This window comes from Lampetra planeri, unplaced genomic scaffold (genome assembly GCF_965212315.1).
Source record: "Lampetra planeri unplaced genomic scaffold, kcLamPlan1.2.h2 scaffold_317, whole genome shotgun sequence".
Taxonomy (NCBI): Eukaryota; Metazoa; Chordata; class Hyperoartia; order Petromyzontiformes; family Petromyzontidae; genus Lampetra; species Lampetra planeri.
Genome location: NW_027615141.1, coordinates 21,819 through 43,491, shown reverse-complemented (window position 1 = coordinate 43,491; position 21,673 = coordinate 21,819). Strand labels below are relative to the sequence as shown.

General features: G+C 49.2%; 2 long non-coding RNA genes across 2 annotated transcripts; both read left to right on the top strand.

Moving 5' to 3' along the window:
- The first annotated feature begins 2,382 nt into the window (after positions 1-2,382).
- Positions 2,383-11,323, top strand: LOC144740857 (uncharacterized). Its single transcript, XR_013589804.1, has 3 exons — positions 2,383-2,593; positions 9,607-9,669; positions 11,079-11,323. It is a non-coding gene; the product is annotated as an uncharacterized LOC144740857 (long non-coding RNA).
- Positions 11,324-19,867: 8,544 nt separating this feature from the next.
- Positions 19,868-21,243, top strand: LOC144740855 (uncharacterized). The gene is made up of 2 exons (XR_013589802.1): positions 19,868-20,107; positions 20,287-21,243. It is a non-coding gene; the product is annotated as an uncharacterized LOC144740855 (long non-coding RNA).
- The last annotated feature ends 430 nt before the right edge of the window (positions 21,244-21,673 follow it).

Here is a 21,673-nt window from a genome sequence, read left to right as displayed (position 1 = left end):
GGAAGGGGATATAATGGAGAGCCGGAAGGGGCTCGAGGTCAGTTGGTGAGAGCTGGAAGCTGGACCACGTCGCGGGTCTCCGTGAGCCATCGGCCACCTGGCGACGCGGAGACGGCTCCCAGCGCGCCGTCTGCCAGCGGTGCGCGGGAGCGGGGAAGCGGGACGCCAGCTCACGCGCCGAGAGCGAGAGAATGGCGTGAGAGCGGGACTTGCCAGCTCACGCGACGCGCCGTGGAACGTCCGAGAGAGCGGAACGCAAGCTGTCCATATAACGAAGAAATAAACAGACGGAGACACAGTCGCTTCTTCTTGGTTCTTTCGGTAAAGTCACGTAGAAGGGAAATAATAAAATAATAAAAATAAAGCATAATAAAATACAATTTTCACGACGTTTCGGCCACAACGCAAGCAGCCGTCCTCAGGTGAAGAACAGGTCTGTCGGAAAGACAGCGTCTGAATGAACACAGTCGCTTGTTGTCGACCTGTATTATGGCACATGTATGAGCAATATATGAGGGCTTCATTGAGGTATTGGTAACAGCACTAATAATACAGATGCTAAAACTTCTTTTGGATAAGTAATATTTTAAAATACTTTTTTTTAAACACGCTTTAATGAAATGTACCGTATGAGTAATGGCAGAACTCCACAACTCCAGGAAGTGGCCCCGAGGCTTGCCATAATGTAAGGGACCGTGGTCAATTACAGCCTACGTAAGTTGAGCGTTGACAATTAGACCCAAGCCGAAACATAACATATAAAAAAAGATTGTTTCAAAATATATTTTTTATTTTTTTTGATAGAATATAGTATTGTCATTGATATGGCTATTTTAATACACACAATGGACTGGAAGGACAAGATTAAAGGGCTCGTATAATGCACATGCATAATGTACGTTGACTCATTATTCGCCCCCCCCCCTCCACTTTGCGCAAGAGCGTGAAGTGTGGTCACCACATCTACGCCTCTATATAAGGAACAAAACAGGTGGACTTCTCCACAAATCTGTCTGTCGCCTGATGAAGCTAGTTGTAATACTGGCAAAACATCGTACTCAGATTGTAAATGTTGTGGCTTGGCTCTCCAACACACCAGTGTGCTGTACTAGTGACAAATTGGCATGTTCTGTTTACATTACAACCCTTACTAGTTGGCTGTGTCGGGTGGTGGTGGATTTTAACGACACATATATTTACACGATCTAACAAAACAAACCTCTTATGGATGATATTCGTCGTGAAAGCCTACGTGTTAAACGGGATATACGATGTCCCCTGTGAAGCCGATGGCGTTTATTTTACGGCTCGTACATCATCTTAGTATTAACCAGGACGGCCTGTCGGAATAGAACCGCAAACCTCTGCAACAAGTGGCAAATGCACTACCGCTGAGCCACGTCAATTATTTTATTCATAAACTTAGGTATGATGCATAGTTGATTTGTGGGCTTAATTAAGGAGTGTGTATGTTCTCCACCTGCTGTACATGGACGACTCGTAGACTGAACTCTTAGTAAGGGCTTGCGCCAGTTTATTAACACAGAGGTAACAAAACACACCAGAGGTATGTGTCCCTACACACAGTCCTTGACGCGGACGTCAGGCTCTATCTATTCCTAGCCTGGGCTATCTCTTGGCCTCTCACTCGAGTTGGGATGGGGGCTTATCCAACACCACCCGACCGAGGAGAGCAGCACCCCACGTAATCTTAACCGGCTCTTGCAGACTTCTCTGAGCCCTACCCCTGGCTGTATCTTCGGCTCTCCTACTCGTAGAACCCGGACGGGGGATCAGCCAACACCGTCCGGTCACGAGCAGGAGAGACCTTCTTAAGACGCTCACCATCCCGGGCTCCCACAACGACCCCGCTTTCGCCACGGGGTCCCCCTTAAGTATTTCCCGTGACATGACGTCATTGCGCCTCACAGCGCTCATGATGTCATGTCGTCATACTACTCTACACATGTGTAGTGAGTGACATTGGGGATGTCACTGTATGGTGCCGGACAGCATCGTGTGTGTTGCAGAGTGATGCCGGCTCTAGCAGAGCACGGCGTGCGATGCACTGTGTTGCCTCTGAAGAAGAACTTCTGCAACTCAGTTGGACTCACTACACATGGATTTCCTCCCATAAAATAAAAAACCCCTTCCAATTGAACATGTATTGCTCATCTATCCCAATGCTGGAAATTACTTGCAAAATTACTGAATTCGGATGACAGATGCAATCATCATCCCCTCCTGCTGCCAAAAAAATGGCATGACCCTCGTTAAAAATATTCTTGAGACTTAGGATTTTCTGGGTCAGGAAGTGTAACAATAATAAAAATGTCCTTGTCCCTAACTCTTGTTTCTGTCCTCCTGACAGGTGGAGATGAATGTGAGTGTGCGCCACATGTACCTGTACAGCCGCGAGGTGCGTGGGGTGGTGGCACGTCTCCGCGCCGAGTGTGGGTCACTGTCCGTGCACGCAGTTGCCTTGGCCCACACTCAAGGTGATCTGAACAAGGCCTTGGGACACGTTCGTAATGAGAAACAGGCAAATGTGCAAGCTTCTAGCATGCGATCGCGACGACCTACACGTGAGGTGGTAAGTCTTGAATAATAATAATTTAGTTGACAGTAATACCCCGGTTTATGTTGGGGATGCTTTCCTTAAATGTGCGACAACGAATACCGAAACGACGTAAATCAACGCAATTTTGCCACGAGGACTAAACAATGCTGAAGCCGTGTTAATGCGTGCATCTTCATCCTAGACGTATCCGCAACATTACATTCAATTACTAAAAATACTACACTCAATACTAGTTTCGGCAGTAAATGTTAAAACATTATTAGCAGTACATTATGAAAATAAAATCACTAAAATATCATGCGTAATTACTATATTGTATTTCGATTTAAAGCTTTCGTGACTGCAGGGATTCATCTTCTTGGTTCTTTCGGTAAAGTCACGTAGAAGGGAAGTAATAAAATAATAAAAATAAAACATAATAAAACAATTCTCACGACGTTTCGGCCACAACGCAAGCAGCCGTCCTCAGGCGAAGAATGAGAACATTATCAAGCTAGGAGCTTATATAGGTGTAGCGAGGAGGAGCGCCTTAACAAAAGAATGTGCATATGAAGAGGAATTTAGCATACCAATGGACAATGCGTAGGAGGTGGGCGGAGGGGTTTCAAAGTCCCATTATGCCCATGCATTATGCAGGATCAACAGCACCACGGGGGGGCGCAAGGAACAGCGTTAATAAAGGAAAGGAATGTTAGTGATATGTAGCTGCATTTACCAAACAACCACGTAGAAAACCAAAGTAAAAACTACATAAAAAACTAAAATATAAACTGAAACTTACTATACTCTACAATAAGCTGAGTTACTAACAACAAATAATAAATTACAATTCTACGTCGTAAGAAGTATATACTATACTTCCATCTAAACTTTATTCTCTTAGCATATACAGTACTATATACTGCCATAGATAAACCCAACATTAAATTATATACTGTATTGCTGTAAACCACCCTATACTTTATACATTTTAATATAACACTATGTATTATTCAACTCACCCTAATGTGTATCGAAATGGTTTATTACGTCCTTCCAATGATTGCTAAGCCTGAATCCATCTTCTCGGTTAAAATTGTCTCTGTGTTTGTATATGTGAATCGCCTCATGAACGAATCTCATGATAGCCAGATGGCTTGCAGAGAACCTCCGTCTTGGAGAAGTCAATGTCATGTGAGCCCACTGAGTTGTAACAGTGGTCTGCCACGGCTGAGGTGTTTGTCCTACCGTGTTTTAGATCAGCTTTATGTTCACGAATGCGGTCTGAGACGTGTCGTTTGGTTTCCCCAATGTAACTGCTACCACAGAGGCAACTTAGTTTGTAGACGCCAGGGTACTGTATGTCTGGAATCACATCTTTTACAGATGGTACCAGATCACGGATTTTATGTACTGTGTTGAATCGGACCTGGATCTTGTGTTTAATCAGGATTTTGGAGATCTTTTTTGTGACCCCAGCAATGTAGGGTAAGGTGATGGTCTTGAAAGGCTCCTCAACAGGATCTTTCTTGATGGTTGGAGTGATGGCTTTGCGGATTGTGTAGTCGGAGTAACCATTAGCCTTAAGAGCTTGGCGTACGTGTTTGAGTTCCCTGGAAATGTGTTCATGGTCGGAGATGCATTGGGCTCTATGATATAGAGTCTTGATTAGGGAATTCTTCTGGGATGGATGGTGGTGGGAATCCGGTTTTAGATAAGCATCCGTGTGGGTGGCTTTCCTGTAGACAGAGTGGCTCATTGAACCATCAGGTCTCCTTTTGATTAGGACATCCAAAAAGGGGTAGCTTGCCATCATTTTCGACTTCCATGGTGAATCTGATGGCTGGGTGTATGGAATTGATGTGGTCGAGAAATTTGTCTAGAGCAGGCCGGCCATGTGGCCAGATGACAAAAGTGTCGTCTACGTACCTCTTCCATAAGGTCGGGCGTAGAGTGGCAGTCTGGATGGCGTCCGTCTCAAATTTCTCCATGAAGATGTTGGCTACAACCGGAGATAGGGGGGAGCCCATTGGGGTGCCCTCAATTTGCTTGTAGAAGGTTCCATTCCAGGTGAAGTATGTATTGGTTAAGCAGTGTCTCACCAGGGGGGGTACCCCAGCATTTAGTCCTTGATGAACCAAGTCTTCAATGATTGCGATGGTGTCAGGCACAGGCACCTTTGTGAACAAGGAAACCACATCAAAACTGACAAGTAGGTCGTCTGGGGACAGCGCAATCCCCTTGATTGTCGATACCAGGTCAGTAGAGTTTAGTACTGCAGAGGTGGTTTTTCCAGTGAAAGGCCGTAGGATTTCGGACAAAAAACGAGCCAGTTTGTAAGTGGGGGAGTTGATAGTAGAGACAATGGGACGAAGAGGTGTATCTTCTTTATGTATCTTTGGCAAGCCGTACAATCTTGGTGGCCTGGCTGCAGAAGGTTTCAACGAGAACTGTTTGGTCTGATCAATTAATGCGGTTGAAGCAGAAATTATGTTGTTGGTTTTGGAGACGAGGCTGTTGGTGGGGTCTCTTTTTATTTTTGTATAGCTGCCATCGTTGAGTAGTTCTTGAATTTTGTTGTTGTATTCTATTTTGTCCATGATGACAGTGGCATTGCCTTTGTCGGCTGAGAGGATGACAATGTCATCCCTCTTTTTTAATTGAGCTAATTCAAAACGCTCATCTTTGCTGATGTTGCTAGCTGGCATCTTAGCGTTTTTGAGGGTTACAGAGATTTCAGATCTTGCTACGTCTGCAGCGATGTGACTCAAGCCCTTGAGAGCTACATCTACTCGAGCAATTATATCATTAACTGGTATGTGTCTAGGTGTGACTGCAAAGTTTAGTCCTTTAGCTAAAACGGATTTCAAACCTTCAGAAATAGGACTGTTACTGCGATTAATTACGACTTTGTTAACATCTAGCTTTTCAATGTGTGGGTCCGGTTTCTTGTTTGAGAGGCGGTTGAATTTGGAAATCAAGTTGTCCTTACATTTAGTCGACATAGCGGCAGCTAAAGAGGGAGTCATTTTTTCCACGTGTTCCCAATCCGATGTGGACATTGTTGCACTCAAAGATAAGTGTGATTTGTAGAGTGTCTTGTCTAACTGATCTACGTACGCCAAGCTCTTAAGGCTAATGGTTACTCCGACTACACAATCCGCAAAGCCATCACTCCAACCATCAAGAAAGATCCTGTTGAGGAGCCTTTCAAGACCATCACCTTACCCTACATTGCTGGGGTCACAAAAAAGATCTCCAAAATCCTGATTAAACACAAGATCCAGGTCCGATTCAACACAGTACATAAAATCCGTGATCTGGTACCATCTGTAAAAGATGTGATTCCAGACATACAGTACCCTGGCGTCTACAAACTAAGTTGCCTCTGTGGTAGCAGTTACATTGGGGAAACCAAACGACACGTCTCAGACCGCATTCGTGAACATAAAGCTGATCTAAAACACGGTAGGACAAACACCTCAGCCGTGGCAGACCACTGTTACAACTCAGTGGGCTCACATGACATTGACTTCTCCAAGACGGAGGTTCTCTGCAAGCCATCTGGCTATCATGAGAGATTCGTTCATGAGGCGATTCACATATACAAACACAGAGACAATTTTAACCGAGAAGATGGATTCAGGCTTAGCAATCATTGGAAGGACGTAATAAACCATTTCGATACACATTAGGGTGAGTTGAATAATACATAGTGTTATATTAAAATGTATAAAGTATAGGGTGGTTTACAGCAATACAGTATATAATTTAATGTTGGGTTTATCTATGGCAGTATATAGTACTGTATATGCTAAGAGAATAAAGTTTAGATGGAAGTATAGTATATACTTCTTACGACGTAGAATTGTAATTTATTATTTGTTGTTAGTAACTCAGCTTATTGTAGAGTATAGTAAGTTTCAGTTTATATTTTAGTTTTTTATGTAGTTTTTACTTTGGTTTTCTACGTGGTTGTTTGGTAAATGCAGCTACATATTACTAACATTCCTTTCCTTTATTAACGCTGTTCCTTGCGCCCCCCCGTGGTGCTGTTGATCCTGCATAATGCATGGGCATAATGGGACTTTGAAACCCCTCCGCCCACCTCCTACGAATTGTCCATTGGTATGCTAAATTCCTCTTCATATGCACATTCTTTTGTTAAGGCGCTCCTCCTCGCTACACCTATATAAGCTCCTAGCTTGATAATGTTCTCATTCTTCGCCTGAGGACGGCTGCTTGCGTTGTGGCCGAAACGTCGTGAGAATTGTTTTATTATGTTTTATTTTTATTATTTTATTACTTCCCTTCTACGTGACTTTACCGAAAGAACCAAGAAGATACTATATTGTACTCCACAGTACAGAACATTTCTTTATGCGCGATGCAAAGTAGTTTGTGTACAGGGTTAGGTGGAGGTGAAGGTTGAGAGGCGACGGTTACGAGAAAGGGCAGACGATGCTGTCAGCGACATGAGTGTGGGTTGAGGCAACGCTAGTCGGGTAGCGGTGGTGTTGATAATGAAGTGACAACGTATTTTCTAAATGATATAAAAGGGGGAGGTGTAAAATCGCAAGGCTTACAGCGCAAGGCTATCACGAAGGCGCAGTACAGCACATACAGTAGTCTGCAGTAGCTACATGTTGTGATGTTGCTTTGTGGAATGCCAATTGAAGAATTTGTCGGTCATTTGTGAATTTGGAAAATTTGAACCGTGACAGCAACACACATTGGCCTACTCTTATCAAACTAGCTTCTTTGCCCATCCTAGGATGGAAGCTGTAATATTTACGAAAAAAATTAGCAGAGTATAATTGTATCTTGTGTTAATTGAATGGCAGTGAATCTTGCACGAAATTATGTCATAAAACACTTCACTGCATTTCACTGTAGCACTGTATATAACTGACCTTCAATTTGTTCTAATTCACTGCTCTGATACTTTATTATTTTCTGCTTTCGGTTGCTGGGGTGCAAATAAATTGGATTGCAATACAGTATCTGGAAAATCACCGAGAAATGTCTATTTAACCAAAATGTAGAAGCATAAATTAGACTTATCTTAGGAAAAAATATAGACCCCAAATCCAATTTGTTGCCGCGTAGAATTATTTATTAGATTCATTTTAAATAAAGAAACGTGAAACTTAAAGCGAATTTGCAACAAATAATAATTCTGCTCTACCTTAATGACGGGGGTGCGGCATGTGGAGTGACGTCACGCGCGGGACACAAACTCTCTAATTAATAATCATGAGCGGATGACGTCACTGATGTGGACCACGCCACCCACCCCCTCATTAATAATCAAGAGTGGATGATGTCATTCCACATGGAGTTCCCCCCCCTGATAAATAATCATGAGCGGATTCCGTCACTCCACATGGAGCTCCCCCCCTTCATCAATAATCATGGAATGATGGCGTCACTCATGTGGACCCTGGCCCCACCCCCTCATTAATAATCATGAGCGGGTCTTTATTTTCGATTGAATATTTCAGATTAACTGCAATACACCCGTCCTTGGACGGGGTATAGGCTACTTTTATAATAATTTAGAAGCAAAAATTAGACTTACCTTTTGTTTCAAGTGCTGAAGAAATAAATAAAGACACCAAATACACTTTGTTGCTGCGTAGAAATATTGATTTGATTACATTTCAATAAAGAAACGTCAAATTTAAAGTTAATTTGCGTAAAACAAATTATTTCCAATCAACCTGCGGGAATGTAAAAATCCACCCGCTCATGATTATGAATGAGGGGGGGGTGTCTCTTTTGCAGTGACGTCACGTACGGATTTAGCACTGCTGCGTATATTTATTTTTTACTTTCTGTAAAGAAACGTCATATTTGAAGCAACTTTGCGAAAAAACTATCTTTCCACTCGGCCTTCCGCGTGAGTGTAAAAATCCACCCGCTCATGATTATTTTATTATTAATGACGGGGGAGGGGGCATGTGGAGTGACGTCACGTGCATTACACACATTTCTGGGCTATTATAGTAGTAATGCCATCAGCGGGAATTGTAACGTCCACTGTGAAGCGTCACTTTCATGTAAATTGCATCATCAGAATCGCTGATTTAGATCTCTGTGTCGCGAGAAGAAAGCTCAAAGTGGTCCATGGGCGACCGGGATTTTGCTTCGGTGGCCATTGGACTTTGGAACTCTCTGTCAAAGTTGGTCAGGGAGTCTAGTTCAGTTTGGGCCTTCAGGTCCCCCCTAAAAATATTTATCTTTTAAGAAAGCATCTCGAATTTTAATTTAGCCTCTTCTTACCCCCCCCCCCCATTGTAAGGCACCTTGATGTTTTATGCATGGGGTCAGTAAAAGAGAAGAAGCAGAAAGAGAAGTGTTGTGAGCTGCGGTCGTGAGTGAATGTGTGTACAGGTGAGCGTGTAGCTCGGTGAGTGAGCGTGTGGGTGATTTGCCACAGTGTAATGGTTAGCACACTGGATTTGCGATGATCCTAAGGTCACCAGTTTGTTTCTATGGCAGTTGAAACAACGGTGCAAGTCTCTCGAATTCCCCCCCCCCCCTCCACTTGTGTAAGAACTCATCATTTATTCGTCGAAAATGTAAAAAAACAATTCAGGACCTGACTGTGACTCAGTGTGGATCTCCTGGAGTAAGTCTATTTTATTATTATAAAGAGTTAAAGGGGCTGTTTGATGACACGACTAGAGAGCTGGCTTGCACTGCAGGGAACTTAATATTCAACTTGGATTCCGCAACCCTCAATGGCCTTTTTAAGTTAAATTTGTGCATGTAAGACTCGCACAAACAACCATACCCAGAAACCCATAGACTCCAACAGAGACTCATACATTACTACAGACACTCAGACTCACACAGCGACCCCATACTCACAGAGACCGGTAGACATGCACAGAGACCCATAGCCTCACACAGAGATCCATACACTCAAAGGCCCAAAAACTAACAGAAATCCATAGATTCGCACAGATGTCAATAGAATTTTAATTTGAATATGTATTTATACTGGATGAATCTGATGAGCTATAACGATGTTTTCACAGACGTCGAATCGGGTGGGTCAGAAAATAACAACAAAAATACAATACAAAAACATCACAGGAAAGGTAAACAAATTGTTTCGAAATATACAAATTAAACTAAACTCTTTTTATCTTACCATAGAGACCGTAACCACTAAACCTCGAACAATTAAAACCCTCTAAACCCCTAACTATCTAAATCCATAACCATCTAAACCGCTAACCCTCTCAACCCATTTACCCTTACAACCCTAATCTTTAAACCCCTCGCCCTCTAAAAGCTTAAACTCTAAACCACCAAAACACTAACCATCTCAACCCCTAACCCTCTAAATTCCTATACCCCTAACCCTCAACCCCTTTACCCTTAAAACCCTAACCCACCAAAACCCTCACTCTCTAAACCCCTTATTATTTTAACCCTAACCGTCTAAGCCATTAAAAACCAAAACTTCTAAACCCTCTGAATCCATAACCCTCTAAACCTTGAAACCCTAACCTTCTAAAACCCTAAATCCTTAACATTCTAAATACCAACCAATCTAAACCACTACCCTCTAAAGAACTAACCCTCTAGACCCCTAACCCTCTGAACTCATAACCTCCTAAATCCTCAACCTCTAAAACCCTAACCCTCAAACCCCTAACGTTCTAGAACCCTAAATCTGTAACCTAATCCCAACACATTTAAACCCCAACCCTCTAAAGAACGAACCCTCTAGACACCTAACCCTTAAAACACCTATGCCCCTAAAATGCTAACCCTCTAAACACATAATCCACTACACCCGGAACCCTCTAAACCCATAAAGGTTTTTTTTGTTAGATTATGTAAATATAAACGTGTCGTTAAACCAACCACCACCTGAAACAGCCAATTAGTAAAATTTGTCACATCAACAAAAAGTGCCATTTAGTGTTAGAGACTAAACCAAAACAACCTTTATTATGGACAATATTAGTTGTGAAAGTCTACGTGTTAAACCCTCAACTCTCAAACCACTAAACCCCTAACACTGTAAATCACTAACCCTTGAAACCCCGATACCTCTAAACCCCTAAACACATACCCTTATAACCTCAACTACTAACCATCTAAACCATTCAACATCCAACAATCGAAACACAAAAACCTCTAAACACGTAACTCTCTAAACCCCTAACCCTCTAAAACCCATAAACCTCTAAACACGTAACTCTCTAAACCCTCTAAACTCAAAACGTTCTAAACTCTAACCCTCTAAACACCAAATCTTATGAAGGACTTTCCCCTTAAGACCCCAACCGTCTAAACACCTCACCCTATAAAACCGCAACCCATAAACCCCCAACACTCTTAACTGCCTAAACCCTTAACCTTATAAACCCCAAACCGTCTAAACCCCTCAACCTGTAAAACCGTAACCCACTAAACCCCTCACCTTATAAACCCCTAATCCCCTAAACATCAAAACCTCTAAACCCATAACCTTCTAAAACTCTTCTGTGAACAGGTGTCTTTTATACAGGTGAAGTATTGGAAAATGACGGCAGGAAACTCCTTGACGGGAACACACTTCTTTTATTAAATCTTGACTTGTAACAATACAACGCGTGGCCTCTCTTCTTCACAATGCGCTTCTCTTGACTCTGGATTCTGTGCTGCCGGCTCTCTGTGCCTCGTGTAGACTCCGCGCCTCGGCTACACTCCTCTCTCGCCTCGTGTAGACTCTGCGCCTCTGCTACACTCTCCACTCGCCTCGTGTAGACTTTGCATCTCTCTCTCTGGCTACACCGTATGCATACTCGGCTCGTGTAGACCTTCCTCTCTCTCTGGCTACACCGTATGCATACTCGGCTCGTGTAGACCGTTCTCTCTCGCTGGCTACACACTATACATTACTCAGCTCGTGTAGACCGTTCTCTCTCGCTGGCTACACACTATACATTACTCAGCTCGTGTAGACCGTTCTCTCTCGCTGGCTACACACTATACATTACTCAGCTCGTGTAGACCGTTCTCTCTCGCTGGCTACACACTATACATTACTCAGCTCGTGTAGACCGTTCTCTCTCGCTGGCTACACACTATACATTACTCAGCTCGTGTAGACCGTTCTCTCTCGCTGGCTACACACTATACATTACTCAGCTCGTGTAGACCGTTCTCTCTCGCTGGCTACACACTTATACCTTACTCTCCTCTACTCTCCATTACTCTCCATTACTCTCCTCTCCGGGCTCTATCTCTGCACCTTCGTCTTCATTCTTAGATGGTTCCACTTCTGCCCCTGCTCCTCTGTGCATCACCTTATATACCCCTTCTTCCCGGGAGACGGAGCGGATGCGGACCTCAACGTCGGCACCGCTCCTCAGTTACCCAATCCCCACGCGCTATCCCTACGATCCGGTTCCGCTCAGCGCGTGTTTCCACTCCCCGACCAATCACACCGCGCTGCTACCCGATCACTCCCTCTGGGCGCGTCACCGGCACACAGCCAATCAGCAGCACTACCCCCACCCGCGCACTGACGCCTGCTCCTCCCCGTCAGCGCGCGTCACCACACACACACCCGTACATACGCGCTGGCACACGACATATACACCCAGCGCGTATCACCACTACATCACCCCCTCCCACATAGCTCGCAGCCGGCCCGGCTGCTAACAACAACCAACCGCGACGATAAAACGACAACCAACAAAAAAAAACCCCGTAACCCCCCGAGTGTGCCCCGTAACATAACACAACAACAACAAGAATAACTATGTACAGATTGACAATGAACCCGAAAAGTCAACAATAACACGATACGAGCAAAGTCGAAACGAACGCGCCCCACGTCCCTGCGACTACACGCATTGACGAGGCGCTCCAACTGCCCCGACTCCTCACGAGGCAGGTCATGCAAAGTAGCACGACCTGGCGCGAGTCCGTCTGGCTGGTCCATCGTATGGGGCGGGACACTGACGACCGTCCGGCGGTTCCGGCTGCTCCAGACGGCGCGGAACGGGCCTGAAAGGGCCGGCCCCGCCGCGGAGATCCGGCCGCCGGTGATCGGCAGCTGTCAGTTCCGAGACACCTGGGAGCAGATCAGGCGAAAATACGTGTGGATCAGGCAGAGACATTTTTCCCTCTGGGTCGCCGGTCACGTCACACGCCCGGCCATCACGACACAAGGGGAGGCCATATGGAGGCGAGAACGGTTTTAGTCGGGAGGGGTGAACGTACCACCGGCGCTTTCCCCACTTTATCTGAACGCACTGGGGCCGTGCAACGCGCACGACCTCCACGGGTCCCCCCCACGGTCTCAACAATTTAGGCGACGTAGCCAAGGGTGCCTGAGGGCAATGCAGCCAGGCCCTGTCACCTGGTTTCCATTCGTGCATGGACACCTTCCGTGCCCGCAACCGTTCATTAGCAATTTGGCGAGCCCGCGAATTAAGCCGCGCGGCCTCCCTCGCCTCTGTCAGCTTGTGAATATTAAACTTAATATGTTCTGCCAAATTAGAATTAGTTCGTGGAGCGGACAGGCCAAGTTGCGTTTCTATTGGCGGGTCAGCTTCCCGACCGTACATCAAATAGAATGGGGAAAACCCCGTAGCTGCATGGGGGGCCATTCTATACGCGGCAAGGACTCCCGGGACCTGCAGGTCCCAATCTACATGTGCCTCGCACACCTGCTGGCACAGCATGGAAGTCAAGGTTTTGTGGAGTCTCTCCACCATCCCGTCAGTCGGGGATTGTAGAGATGACTTGGGCTCTCGGTCGTCGTCCAGCCGAGCTCCCATGGCGCGCTGCCGCGGAGCGCGGCACCCGGACGCCACGTGGCCCCGGAGGCCGCAGTTATAGCACGTGACGAGGGTCGGAGTAGATCTTGGTTGCTCCGACTTTCGGCCCGATCGCAGAGGCGACCGGGCCCCCGGCCTCCAGTCCCCTGGTCGTCCCGTGGCGAACGCCTCCTCTCGTGGGCTGACGACTTGGGGTTCGGCGACCACCAAACCCGGGGCTGCGACGACAGCAGCGTTGCAACCAACGCCTTGCTTCCGTTGTAGGGCCTCGTGCGCTTGAATACTCGTGGCGACTCTCAAAGAAGAAATATCAATCTCGTCAGCTGTGTTGATAGGGACCCCCAGGTCCTGCGCCAACTTGAGCAGCTGCTCCAAAACCATCGCGTCTTGGCCCTCCTCGTCCATCCGAGGGAACGCAGCATCAGCAAGAGCCAGCAACGCCGTGCGATAGGCCAGCGCGGTCTCCGTGGCCGCTTTCCGTCTTGCGTAGAACTGATGGCGGCACGTAGAGGGAGGCCCGTAGACCCTGGCCAACAAACCCAGCGCATCCTTCAGCGTGGAGCGGTCCGACTTCCGTGCAGCCCTGAAGGCCGCGAGCGCATCGTCGTCCAGCATGGCGGGCAATGCCCGCAGCGCCGTAGCATCGGACCACGCTGACATCTCTTGATGCGCCAAAAACCTTCGCTGAAATTGGCCCCAGTCTCCGCCTTCCGCCTTGAAGGCTGACAACGTGGGCAGGCGCTGCTGAAAAATGAAGTCATCCGCCTCGTGGTTCCTCTCCGCCTGTCCGTCGGTGTCTAAGATGGCGGCTCCAGCAGCAGACGTAAGATGGCGGACCCCCTCGCGCGCTGATGACGTCGATGCGCGCGCTTGGGAACCCACCACCACGTGGCGCTCGCCGTTCCCGCCAAAAGTAGGCCCAGGCGCAATGGCGGGAATCCCCCATTCATTTTGGCGGGAATCTGCGGGGCGACCTTGTAAAATGTCCCCCACCGTCCCCGCTCCTCCCGACGAGCTGATCTCCGCCAAGATGGACGCGGCGGCGAGCAGCAGCTCCGCCAGTCGGGAGTGCGCCTCACGAAGCCCGGCGTCTGTCCCCGGTCGCTCGGCCGGCGCCGTCGACGGACCCTGCAGCGTGGGCAAGTCCTCTTCCTCACCCCCCGCCACCAGCGGCCCCGAGTCGTCCAGGTCTTCCTCGCGGTCAATCCCGTGGGTCCTACGGGTCTTCCTCGTCTCCATACTTGGAAGCCCGTTTCACTTCTGACGCCAGATGAAGTATTGGAAAATGACGGCAGGAAACTCCTTGACGGGAACACACTTCTTTTATTAAATCTTGACTTGTAACAATACAACGCGTGGCCTCTCTTCTTCACAATGCGCTTCTCTTGACTCTGGATTCTGTGCTGCCGGCTCTCTGTGCCTCGTGTAGACTCCGCGCCTCGGCTACACTCCTCTCTCGCCTCGTGTAGACTCTGCGCCTCTGCTACACTCTCCACTCGCCTCGTGTAGACTTTGCATCTCTCTCTCTGGCTACACCGTATGCATACTCGGCTCGTGTAGACCTTCCTCTCTCTCTGGCTACACCGTATGCATACTCGGCTCGTGTAGACCGTTCTCTCTCGCTGGCTACACACTATACATTACTCAGCTCGTGTAGACCGTTCTCTCTCGCTGGCTACACACTATACATTACTCAGCTCGTGTAGACCGTTCTCTCTCGCTGGCTACACACTATACATTACTCAGCTCGTGTAGACCGTTCTCTCTCGCTGGCTACACACTATACATTACTCAGCTCGTGTAGACCGTTCTCTCTCGCTGGCTACACACTATACATTACTCAGCTCGTGTAGACCGTTCTCTCTCGCTGGCTACACACTATACATTACTCAGCTCGTGTAGACCGTTCTCTCTCGCTGGCTACACACTTATACCTTACTCTCCTCTACTCTCCATTACTCTCCATTACTCTCCTCTCCGGGCTCTATCTCTGCACCTTCGTCTTCATTCTTAGATGGTTCCACTTCTGCCCCTGCTCCTCTGTGCATCACCTTATATACCCCTTCTTCCCGGGAGACGGAGCGGATGCGGACCTCAACGTCGGCACCGCTCCTCAGTTACCCAATCCCCACGCGCTATCCCTACGATCCGGTTCCGCTCAGCGCGTGTTTCCACTCCCCGACCAATCACACCGCGCTGCTACCCGATCACTCCCTCTGGGCGCGTCACCGGCACACAGCCAATCAGCAGCACTACCCCCACCCGCGCACTGACGCCTGCTCCTCCCCGTCAGCGCGCGTCACCACACACACACCCGTACATACGCGCTGGCACACGACATATACACCCAGCGCGTATCACCACTACACAGGTAACAAGCCGAGATTAGGAGCACTCCCTTTAAGAGTGTGCTCCTAATCTCAGCTCGTTACCTGTATAAAAGACACCTGGGAGCCAGAAATCTTTCTGATTGAGAGGGGGTCAAATACTTATTTCCCTCATTAAAATGCAAATCAAGTTATAACATTTTTGACGTGCGTTTTTCTGGATTTTGTTGTTATTCTGTCTTTCACTGTTCAAATAAACCTACCATTAAAATTATAGACTGATCATTTCTTTGTCAGTGGGCAAACGTATAAAATCAGCAGGGGATCAAATACTTTTTTCCCTCACTGTAAACCCAAAACCCTATAAACTCCTAACCCTCTAAACCCCTTTACCCTCTAAACTCCTTTACCCTTAACCCCTTTACCCTGAAAACCCTAACCCTCTAAACTCTATACCCCAAATAGCCTAATCCTCTAAACACCTAACCCTCTAAACCCCAACCCTCTAAACCCCTATCTCTCGAATCCCCTCAACCCCTAAACCCTATAACCCTCGAAATCCCTAAACCTCTAAACCCCTTATCCCTGAAATAACCCAAAACCTCTAAACCCTTAACTTAATAAATCCCTAACCCTCTAAACCCCTAACCCTTTGTGTGGAATGTGGTGGGGGTGGGATCATGGGGTGGGTGGGTGCAGGGTGTGTGTGGTGTGCGTTGGGTGGTAGGTATCACAGGGGGGTGAATGGGTGCAGGGTGTGTGTGGTGGGTATGGTGATAGTGGTTATGGTTCACAACGATCCGTGACCACTCTACTGTGTGGTGGACCGGCCACCACACAGCAGCACGCGTCGAAGGAGTGAACGGATGGTTCCCCCTATGCGGGCCAGACTCCCTCGCTTCCTCTTCTCCTCCTGCATCACCATTACCTGATCCTCTTTCCTTGTCATCTCCTTCACCATCTTCTCCACCAATGTCTCCTCCACCTGCACCACCATCTCCTCCTCCTGCTCCTTCGTCCATACCTCCTCTGTCTCCCCCCTCATCTCTTCTTCCTGCACCACCAGCTCCTCCACCAGGGTCTCCTCCTCCAGCACCACCAGCTCCTCCACCAGGGTCTCCTCCTCCTGCACCAACAGCTCCTCCACCAGGGTCTCCTCCTCCTGCACCAACAGCTCCTCCACCAGGGTCTCCTCCTCCTGCACCACCAGCTCCTCCACCAGGGTCTCCTCCTCCTGCACCAACAGCTCCTCTACCAGGGTCTCCTCCTCCTGCACCACCAGCTCCTCTACCAGGGTCTCCTCCTCCTGCACCAACAGCTCCTCCACCAGGGTCTCCTCCTCCTGCACCAACAGCTCCTCCACCAGGGTCTCCTCCTCCTGCACTAACAGCTCCTCCACCAGAGTCTCCTCCTCCTGCACCAACAGCTCCTCCACCAGGGTCTCCTCCTCCTGCACCACCAGCTCCTCTACCAGGGTCTCCTCCTCCTGCACCAACAGCTCCTCCACCAGGGTCTCCTCCTCCTGCACCAACAGCTCCTCCACCAGGGTCTCCTCCTCCTGCACCACCAGCTCCTCCACCAGGGTCTCCTCCTCCTGCACCACCAGCTCCTCCACCAGAGTCTCCTCCTCCTGCACCACCAGCTCCTCCACCAGGGTCTCCTCCTCCTGCACCACCAGCTCCTCCACCGGAGTCTCCTCTTCCTCCACAACAACCGTCAGCCATTTAGAGGCCTGGGCGAGCGCGGAGGATGGGGGCAGCGCCGGCTCCGCTCTGTTAAGAGATGCGCACGACACCGTTCCAACTTCCTGCTACAGCAGAGATCGCACTCCCCGCCCCCACCATCGTGCGGAGATAGATTAACCAGGTTAATAACGATGCTGCAGTAACACAGCATACCTTTGCCCATCGTGGGTCTGGTTACAAAATGGGCATTAGTCTTGCGATATCACACTGGATGAAAGGCTACATGGCAAAGATATGGCTGCTTCATTATTTGTCCTCACCCAGAAACCAATTATAAAAATACATCCGTATATAACCGAATGTACACGTGGGGTTTGAACTGTACATGTGTTCGTTTGCAGGCGGCAGGGCTGGAACGCACAGAGGGACCTGGGTTTGATGCCCAAACTTGGGCCACTTTCTCCGTGTGGAATGTGGAGTGTGTTCTACCCCCCCCCCCCCCGTTTTATCCTGCATTGGTTTCCAAAATCAGAATAAATTATTTAGACTGGATGAAGAGGAATCCGATAAGCTATGAAGCTCTTCTTTCACAGATATGCAGTCGAGGCACAGGGTCAGCAAGTGTCAACAACAAACAAAAGAAAATGAGTGCAAAGTGTAAAAATGTAGGCAAGTCACAAAATAACTGAGCATATAAGCACAAAGTACGTAAAATCCTGCCAGTTTTTCAACACTAAATACAAATTTAGGGTTGTTACGGGAAGAAAGGCGGACAAACACAAGGGTGTTTGGACCCACACACGGGTGTCTACATCCACGTCCGCATCGGTTAACCCTGGGGGGGCATGGGGGCGTTGTGATCCCCAGAGGTGGGACAAAGTCATTGTTATGCAAGTCCAAGTCGAGTCGCAAGTCATCAAATTCATGACTCGAGTCTGACTCGAGTCCAAGTCACATGACTCGAGTCCACATCTCATAGGTGGGACAAAGTCATTGTTATGCAAGTCCAAGTCGAGTCGCAAGTCATCAAATTCATGACTCGAGTCTGACTCGAGTCCAAGTCACATGACTCGAGTCCACACCTCTGGTGATCCCCCATAGCCCCACCCCTCGGAGAGGATTCTTATAAAAGGCGGGGAGCCAGAGAGCTCGGGTCCAGTGTGTGAGATGCTTACCAGGGAAGACTGAAGACCGGCAGAATAGGCCCTGGAACACCCCTGGCTCGCTGTCCTTGTCAGGGCCGAGCAGGGCAAGCCAGTGGCGCGGCCCCAAGAGCTCCAGGACCGCTGCTCTTGTAAGAGCACGGCCTGGTTAGCTGGGTGCCGGGATCCGTGCTTGACCAGGGCTGGATCAGATAGCCTCCCCTAGCACTCATAGCGGAGGACTGGGAATAGGAGAAGTCAGGGGATAGTGCTCGGGGTGTTTCCCATTGAGTACGGGTGAAGGGGCCGTTACCCCTTCAAGTAATGTTACCGCCTTTTGGTTAAATAAAAGAGTGTGCCTCAACTACGTCGTCTGTCTCCCTGAGAACTCACTACACTTGTATAAGTGTAGTGTATCGTGTAGTGTATCGTGTCGTGTATAGTGTAGTGTGTAGGTTAAACGTTGAGTTTTATAAGGGCACCACGGGGTGACCAGCCCCTCCCCACCCAGCCCCACCTCTCCCACCCTCCACCCAGCCCCACCCCTCCCACCCCCACCCTCCCCTCCCCATATGCACGACAGACAAATAATCCATGGTGGGCAGTGTGGAACCTGTTCCTACCGGTATAACAGTGGGAAATATCTGAACCGGTCCTGGGCCTCCCCTTGATCGACTCAACCTCAAATGAGTACCTGATACAGTGTGTACACATCACCACGAGGGAGACAAATGCGTGGTGTTGGCTACCCACTCCCCTGTGTACTGTGCCCGTCCTCTGTAGGTCCTCACTAACACCACTTGCCTCAAAAATCTGTTAAGGCTATGAGGGGGATCTTTGTCTTTGTACAGTGGCATTGGCTACGTATAAACTGATACTTTGAACGGAGTTTATAATACAGCATGGCCTATGTGTAACGCATCATATACCGTGAACACAGCACCATGAAAGTGTGTGCTGTATAATACAGAGTATGTGTAAAGGAGCATAGCCTGTGCACGTACTGCAGCGTTACTTTGAACTGAAACGTGGCATGGCCGTTATGTGTAGAACAGCATTTCTTGTGTATATGTAGTGGGTTTCCACAGAGACTGGAGACGTTGCTTAGAGGCAACACGGTTTATTTAAATCTTATAACAGAAGCCCCTTTTACTCCCACTACTTGGGGAGGTATGGCCTCCGGGCTAACGTGCCCTATCACTGGGGCTACGGGCTCTGAGTCCTCCGACTAAGGGTGGCCTAGGGGAGGCTATGCTGACCCGACCCAGCCAAGGTGCTGGTCTCGACCACTGGTCCGTGCTCGGCCCCGGCCCATAAAAGGACGTCGGGTCCCAGGGTCCCAGGGTTCTAGCCTAGCCGGTCTTCAGTCTTCGTCTTCAGAGCACTGCCTCGGGCCGTCCTGGGGTCCGTCTTTTATACCCACCTCGGGGACTCTCCACCCCCGGTACCGCCACCTTTCTGGAACCTTCCAGGTGGCTCTGGAATAACCCCCCAACCCCTCACCTGGGGTCGGGGGGGGAACTCGGCCTCTCAACGGTCCCGGTTCTCTCTCTAACTCAGGGTGGCACCCCCTGTCGACTCGTGCCCGCAACTACAGGTAAGCATACAGTGTGGTGTGTGCTTTGCATTTCCGACGCTACATATACAGCAAGAAATACTCTACATAGAGAGAGCATTGCATCTGTGTGTGTGTACTGCATGACACACGGTGTACGTTGTGTAATGCACAGTGATGGGCTGCTGCTGCTGCACCTGTTGACGTTGATGTCGGGGCAGGCAGAGTCCTCGCTCCGGGTCCCGGTGGCGTTGCTCCGGGGGAACGTGCAGAAGAAGGCGTTGGCCAGGAGGCAGGCGGCCTGCTCCTGAGACATCGTCAGCATCAAGCCGGTGTCCCGGCGGAGCAGCGGCAGGGGCTGGGGACACGTGCGGTGCACAGGGCGCAGCGACGTCACACGCGGCAACGGGTGGCACGGGGTTGCAGAGGAGCAACGGCGCAATGGTAACACCGATGCAGAGCACTGAGCCTGCAGCACTGGGATGCTGGGGTCTGGATCAAGGAGTTCTGAAATGCACGTAAACCAGATGATTGTTGTACACGTGAGGTTAATGGTGCAGCCCTGCAATTACTTGTGAAGTACCGGTAAGTACGCTGGACACCCAGGTTGAGGCACACGTATCTTTATTACAAGTTGTCGGTACAGGACAGCACTAGAGGGAGTAGCGGCCCCCTCACCCGGATAACTGGGGATACACCCTAGCTAATCCTGACCTAACCCCAAGTCCTCCACTAACGGGCTAGGGGAGGCTAACTGGCCCGACACTGGTGAGTCGGGCTACGGTCTCCGGAGTCCCAGGGTACTGACCCTGGTTCACGGAACCACGCCTCTGGCTCGATCCTCCGCAGCCCTTACAAGGGCGGCGTCGAGGGGAGTCCAGGGCTTCTAACTAGCAGATCTTCCTTCTTCCTCCTTCGTTCCCAGACTCAGCCACGAGCTCTCTCTGTCCTCCCCCTTTATACCCCCCGTCAGGATCACAACCCCCCAGGCTGCCTGATGCGGACGTCGCTGCGGGCACCCCCCCCGTGTACTCCCGGAGCTCCGCCCACTGTGTTTATTCCCCGTTGGATCCCATGCACCTACAGCCCTCCCGTAACAACCCTACATCACTCCCCCCATTACAGCTCGCAGCCGTCCCGGCTGCAACAATTCCAATAAAGGAACATTTACCCCTCAACCCCGTGTGTGCCTCATTTTTTTTCAACAAAATGCAAATTGAACAACAACAACAAGAACAACAAGAAGAACAAGCACACCCCCGAAGGGAATGTCCGACGCACCCCCCCCCCCCCCGTATAAATACGAAATCCGTAAAAGCGCGTATATACAACTAGCCAGGAACTCCCCCAGCACACACAGCACACCCACGACACACAACGCACCCACAACACACACACCCCGCCCACAACAACAACCGCCATTCGCCACTAAGTGGCGGTGACGTCACCACGACGCTTGTGCCAGGCCATGTGCACCTTGAGGCCACGTGAAGTGTCGAACGCCCGCTGGCAGGAGGTCACGGGGCAGACCCAGGTGCCACGGGTCGACTGACCGAGATGACCGAGATGACTGGCTGATGCACCACCTGTGCCCCCTACTGTGCCAAC